This window comes from Chiloscyllium plagiosum, unplaced genomic scaffold (assembly GCF_037043375.1).
Source record: "Chiloscyllium plagiosum isolate Xiang-an unplaced genomic scaffold, Cpla_swu_hap1 HiC_scaffold_45, whole genome shotgun sequence".
Taxonomy (NCBI): Eukaryota; Metazoa; Chordata; class Chondrichthyes; order Orectolobiformes; family Hemiscylliidae; genus Chiloscyllium; species Chiloscyllium plagiosum.
In genome coordinates this window covers 84,485,044-84,491,614 of record NW_028270183.1, presented here as the reverse complement: position 1 = coordinate 84,491,614, position 6,571 = coordinate 84,485,044, and the positions used below count along the sequence as shown (strand labels likewise).

The 6,571-nt window shown below is 43.3% G+C and overlaps 1 non-coding gene across 1 annotated transcript; it reads left to right on the top strand.

Annotated features, from left to right (window-relative positions):
* The first annotated feature begins 803 nt into the window (after window positions 1-803).
* trnar-ucg (transfer RNA arginine (anticodon UCG)) lies at window positions 804-876 on the top strand. The gene has a single exon. It is a non-coding gene; the product is annotated as a tRNA-Arg (tRNA).
* The last annotated feature ends 5,695 nt before the right edge of the window (window positions 877-6,571 follow it).

Sequence of the window (6,571 nt, the reverse complement as noted above, 5' to 3'; positions counted from 1 at the left end):
AGGAGGAGACATGAGAAGCTGTTGGCACATAGGTTCAGGGTTAACCCTAAGGCTTTCCATAGGTATGTCAGGAATAAAAGAATGACGAGAGTTAAATTTGGGACAATCAAGCATAATAGTGGGAAGTTGTGTGTGCAGTCAGAGGAGATAGGGGAAGCACTAAATAAATATTTTTCGACAGTGTTCGCTATAGAAAATGAAAATGTTGGCGAGGAAGATGCAGAGCTTCTTGCGTCTAGACGAGAAGAGATTGATGTTCACAAGGAAGAGATATTAGAAATACTGCAGAGTGTGAAAATGGATAAGTCAGCTGGGCCGGATGGGAGCTATCTGTTGTTTAGCAAATGCACTGCAGGAAGGTACAAATCAAGCTGATGCTTACAACGGCTCGTTTTGAGCCGCTCATTTGCAGTGAAGTGGCGGCGCCAATAAAAGGTGTCACGCATCTCGTCTAATTCCACATCCTGAGCTCGAAATGACCAGAGGTCTCTCGCTGAGTATCTGCAGGGTATTGCTTGGACGACACCATGACACTTTTTCACTGGAGTGGATCATGACATCGCGTCGTGACTGTGAATAAAACGATGGAAACTTCCAGCAGAGAAGGAGGCGACTCTGAAGCAGGCAGCTGAGGACAAATGTTTCTCCTTTGCCAGTGAAAGGCACTGCTTCACAAATTGGAAACTTCGAAGTGAAGCAGTGTTGGTGAAAATCTTCGCTGCTTGTTCACCTTTTTAATTCTGATTCCGTGAAAGTCCATGGCATTACATATCGACATTCTGCCAACGCTAGGCTTGTCTCTTGGGCCAGTGGTGTAATGGATAACGCGTCTGACTTCGGATCAGAAGATTGTAGGTTCGAGTCCTACCTGGCTTGAGAGGAATGTTTTGCTTTAACCGTGGTCTACATTGACGCTCTCGGGACGTCGCCTCTGTCCTTCCGCATGTAAAGCTTGCATTTGTCCTGTTGCCCATTTCAAATTCCAGCTCTCCACAATGGACACCTTCGACATTTTGGGGGTATCTTCTGGTGTGTCTCCCTCTGTGGGTGAAAATGTGCATGAGTTCCTCAAAAGAGTTACACTTCGTTCTGGAAGTGTCATACTTCTGCACCATTGTTGTGCCATGTAAGAACATAGGATAACCTCATTGACATTTGACCTCGAAACATTAAAACACACGAGACTTTGGGCCAAAGTTCGAAACTGCGACTAGAATAGATGGCTCTCCGATTAGTCGCAATGCACACGGGCGGAATGGCCTTTTCCCACTTTGGAAATCTTCGAAGACAAGTTGAAAAAAATCTGCAACGAAAATGTTCAGAAAGGGTGTTTTATTTACACCAAATACGATAGTATCTGTCGCATTGTCTTGTTATTTACTTGTGAGGATTCGGTATTCTCAGCACCGTGGCCCGGATCGTATTCCCGCTCATGGAATGGCTGTATTGTTCAGCAAACATATCGGTGTACCAGTACTTCTGCCGATTTTCCGATGCTGGCAGGTCATTGGTTTTGTGAAGGTTAACATAAAATAAATAGCTGCAGGTGCTGGAAATCTGAGCCAAAAACGAACATTGTTTGTGCAACGGAGCATGACTGGCAACAGAAACGTCGACTTTCCTGCTCCTCGGATGCTGCCTGACCTGCTGTGCTTTTCCAGCATCACTCTGATCTAAAGTCAGGTTTCCAGCATCTACAGTCCTCACTTTTGCCTAGTTTCTTCAGTGTCTCTGGTTCCCAATTCAAGGACTCCATCTCTAGCGGTTTCATGTTTGTAACTCCGTGCTGAGGAGTTGAAGAGTGAAGGAAAGTAACTCACCCACTCCATCTCTGGGGTAATTAGGGACTGAAAATGAATTGTGTCACATTGAAATATATCTAGATGCGAATTAATCTCTGTCTTTTATTGGGAACCATCTCTTACATTGTAACCATCAGGAAAGACCATTTCGTTCGCCAGAAAAAGAAATGAATATGTCACTAACCTTTGTTTGTTTCAGGTCCAAGAATACTCAGACCAATAGCTCCCTTGCTTACCTCTGCTGGTCATGTTCGCAAAGAGATATGGCAAATTGCCAATGTGATTTTCCTTTCAATAAATAATTTAGACTCAGATTGGCTGCAAATATCTTTTCCTACCTTTGTGTTTTTCTTATTTTACATTGTTGTCTCGCACCTTCCAAATGACAGCAAAGGTATGAAAGGAGATGGAAGCATTTAGCTCATCAAGTCAACGGCAGCTTTAAATGAGATAACGGCTGATTTGGTCAATTCTCAAGCACGAACGGCGGTCTGTACTCATGGCTGGGTGGTTAAGGCGATGGATTAGAAATCCATTGCGGTTTCCCCACGTAGATTCGAATCCTGCTACCGACGTTATGAATGCTTTGCTGCTGGTGCAATTTTGCGCTCAAAGTTCAGAAAACCTATTTTGCAAACCAGGCCTGTAATTTGATTAGACTTGGGAAACTCGAGTTCTTCATCAGAAATGTTCCATATTTAAAACATTATCTCTGTTTCTCTTTCCAGATACACTGCTCGACACATCGGGTTTCTGCAGCGGTTATTGGACGTCCTGAGCAGAAGTGCTGCTTTTCATTAGATTCCTTTCCTCCCTGTCCACTGTTCTCTGACTCAGGTCAGTGGCAACACTTCCTCCTGCTCGTCAAAGTGCTCATTCCCCACCGCTACCTCTCCCATTATTACAAACAACCGCAGGAAATTGCCACTTAACCATCTTTGTTTCAAAATGAAACTCACCAGCCTCGGGAATCTCTCCACCAAACGGGACTTCTCATCCCTGGACATGGTGCAAGCCAGTGGATTGTGAAGAGATACTGTGAAAATATTGTCAGTTGACAGTTGGAAAAATGTTTGGGAAGCAAACCATATAATTTAAGCTCCAGCTTTGTAAATCTTGAGAAACTGTTTGGCAAATGGAATCAGAGGAGAATGAAGAAGTGTGAACTGTCGGGCCGAGTAGAGGACGGGACATTGACGCTGATGTTCTCGGGATAGGAACTGATCTGAGACATTGAAAGAATTCTCGCCTGACTACTGCTGCTTTTCCCTGAACCGTCATTCCACTGAACAGTATTCAAAACGGTGTATTTGTTTTTGACCTGAATGGCCACAGGGGATTCCTGCACTCCCTGCCTACTCCATTCGCCATTCCAGGTCGTCGCCCACCTCATTTCTGTCTTGAAAACAGCAGGAAGCAAGGAATTCCTGTTGGATTAATGTTTCTTAATTGAAATGCAACAGGACTGACAGGTAAACCTGATGAACTCATGGCATGGATCTTAACGTGGGACTGGGATATTTCAGTCATGATTTATGCGGTTCTCGGGTGTGACCACAACAAGAAAGCTCTTAATTATGAAGTTCTCAGCATCTCGGATGATCCTGAATGCATTCAGCTCCAGCTCCCAAACACGGTCTCCCAGGAGTTGCAGCTGGGTTCACTTTCCACACGTGTAGTCTTCAGGGACAGTGGAAATTTCCCTGAGGTCCCACATTCCGTAGGAGGAACGTGCAACTGTCCTAATTGCTATCACCACTGCTGCAAAACTAAAGTTGAAAGGACTTTACTTGAGCTTACCTGTATTTTTTGCTGAGCTGCTGCTTTCCAAAGCCTCTTGAGCCAAACATTACTACTTACTCTGCTACCAATAGCATGTGTCTCTCTCTACCCCTTCACATTTAGTTTTGGTTAGAGAAGAAGGGAGACACTGCAGTGATGTAGCACTTCGTCATTAGGCACTCCTTAACACCTGGCCACTGACTACCTGCTCTCCAGCCAAGGTCACTGCTTGGCCCTGGACGGTGTCATACTGAGGTCTTCCTTTTGGTAGTGCTGACTGCGCTGATGCTAATCTTCATCCCGACAGCCATTCGCATTGTCACAGTTCCTTGGTACTTTCTGTCTAATAGTACTGCATTTTTGAATTCCATGAATCTGTCGACTGCATTCCAAACTTTGTCTCACTCCATAGCGAGAGAGGTTGATGTTCCAGTGAATACAAGGCTATTGTAAAAATGATACAATTCTACATAGAAACAATAGTATGTCGCTGCACTCACTGAATCTGTTTTTCCACTCAATTAGGTGAGATCTATTTTGGAATTCCCCCATTCCACTTATCTGCATTTTCCCCATAAACCTTGTATAAAAATCAGTCTGCCTCTACCCTGAATATATTTAATGAGCCAGCCTCAACAGCCCACAGAATTTTCTGCATTTTTCCCCTCTCACTGATGTTAGACATGGTGGTATTTAACTCCATACGGTATTCTTAGCACTCTGAAGGTTGTACCAATATTAGGTATTATCCTGTCCTATCACACCTTCTCTGTGGCCAGAGGCAAAACAAAAATGAAAGGTTAAGAGACTGTAATCTCCTCACTCATCATTCGCGTCAGCCTAAGGTATAGCTCATCCAGATCTGTGAATGTGCCCACTCTCTATCCCGCTTAAACTTCCAATTCTTCATCAGCTTCTGTATCAATTCACTCAAGGATCACACGGTCTCTGAATTCAGGAACTCCTTCTTCAATCTAAAGACCGAAAGAAAGTCCGTGTTTAACATATTCTCTGGCTCCGTGTATTAGGGCCCCTTGGTTCCTAACACTCCCCTTTCTCTCCCACGTTATCCTCTTCCCCTTAATAAACCGAAAGAATGTCTTTAAATTCTTGCTAATCTTACCCTCTAATGTTTTAATTCCCCGCCTCCACTTCTGCTCTTCTACTGACTTTTTAAGTTTACCCTACACTTTCTATGTTCTTTTCGGACCTGCATTGACCTGCTCACTTTGTAACAGCTTTAGGCTTCTCTATCCATTTTTATTCCGTTCGAAATTTGCGTCGACATCTCCAGGTTCTCTTGGCTTGTTTTTCTAAATTTTATCTGGGGTGTAACATGCTGGTCCGACACTGTCGTCAATTCCATTTTGACCAAGTGATCCCCCAACCCCCCGCCCCACGCTGTTCTGCTACAGTTTCACCCAGAAGCAACTGCACTTTGGCCAGATCCTGTCATATTTCTTCATAAAATCGGTCTCCCAAATCTAAAAAGCTCTTATTTTTCAAACATGTTTGTGTCTTTTCCTGAGCAAACTCAAAACATACGAGTCATGGCCACTGGTCCTTTCATGCTCTCCCAATTGATATAAGAAGCTCTGTGGAATAATTTTCATGGCATCCGTCCCCTCTAAAAAATTATCACTGCCCGAATGAATGTTTGGAATTAAAATGCCTGAATATAATGATCCTGTTGTTAATGATCCTATTGACAAACCTCAGGAAATTGGTTTTATATCAGTTCCTGGACTTTATTTTATCTGGGAGTCTACAATATATCCCCAGCGGTGTTTCTGTCATGGTTATGATCCTGAGTCTAACCACCAAGCCTCAATATAAGATCCTTCTTACTGCAGTAACTGACTCCACAAATAATAATGCAAAAACACTTCCGATTTTACCACCTCTCCTGTCGTGCCTATAGATCTTGTGCCACTGGATATTGAGGTGTCAGCCCTGAGCTCCCTCAAACACATCCCTGTGATGGCAAAAATGTCACACTTCCCCATTTCACCTTGTTCCCTTATCATATCTGTCTGTCGGACAATATTCCCAGCATTGAGGTAAAGGACATCCAGCCTGTAATATAAAATCTGGAATACTCTATAACACCGAGTTCTTCAGTCATTCATTGTTTGTTCTCAAGGTGCTCAATTCACGAACAAAACTGTTAATCTGGGAATGAATGAATATTTGTTGAATTGTAATTTGTCTTTTAATAAATATATTCATCAAATGCAACATTCCAGAACTAACCAGTCAGCTCCACATGCAATGAGTGTCTGCTGATTAATTCCCTGTCCAGTGTGCAGATGGGACAGCTCTAATTAATGGAGAAAGTGAGATCTGCAGGTACGAGGGATCAGAATCGAAACGTGTGGCTCTGGTAAAGCACAACCAGTTGGGCAGCATCTGGGGAACAGGAGAGTCAAAGATTTGGGCATCAGCCCATCATCAGGAAGGCATTGATGCCTTCCCATGTTTTTCATTTCATGATTGACAGGATATTGGGAATCATACGTGTTCCAAAAGGCAGCACTGAAAATAGTCCGGATATGGAAAGCAGTCAATCATTTGTTTGGAGAGGGCGTAGACATTTTGAGGTGAAGTACTGATTGATTCAAGTACAAAAACAAGAATTGATAAAGCCCTTGGGCCCGACGGACAAAACCCGAGTTTACTACAGGAAGACAGGGAAGAGATTCCTGCGCCTTTAGCGATGATCTTTACATCCTCACTGTCAACTGGAGTAGTGCTATATAATTGGAGGGCGGTAAATGTTACCCCATGTTCAAGGAATGTACTAGGGATTATCCTAAGATATCCAGACCAGTCAGACTTAAACCCGTATTGGGCAAAGTATTGGAGAGGTTTCTGAGAGTCTTAATTTATGATTACTTGAAAAATCATAGTTTGATTAGAAATAGTCAGCATGGCTTTGAGAGGGGCAGATCATGCCTCACAAAACTTATTAAAATCTTTTAGGATGG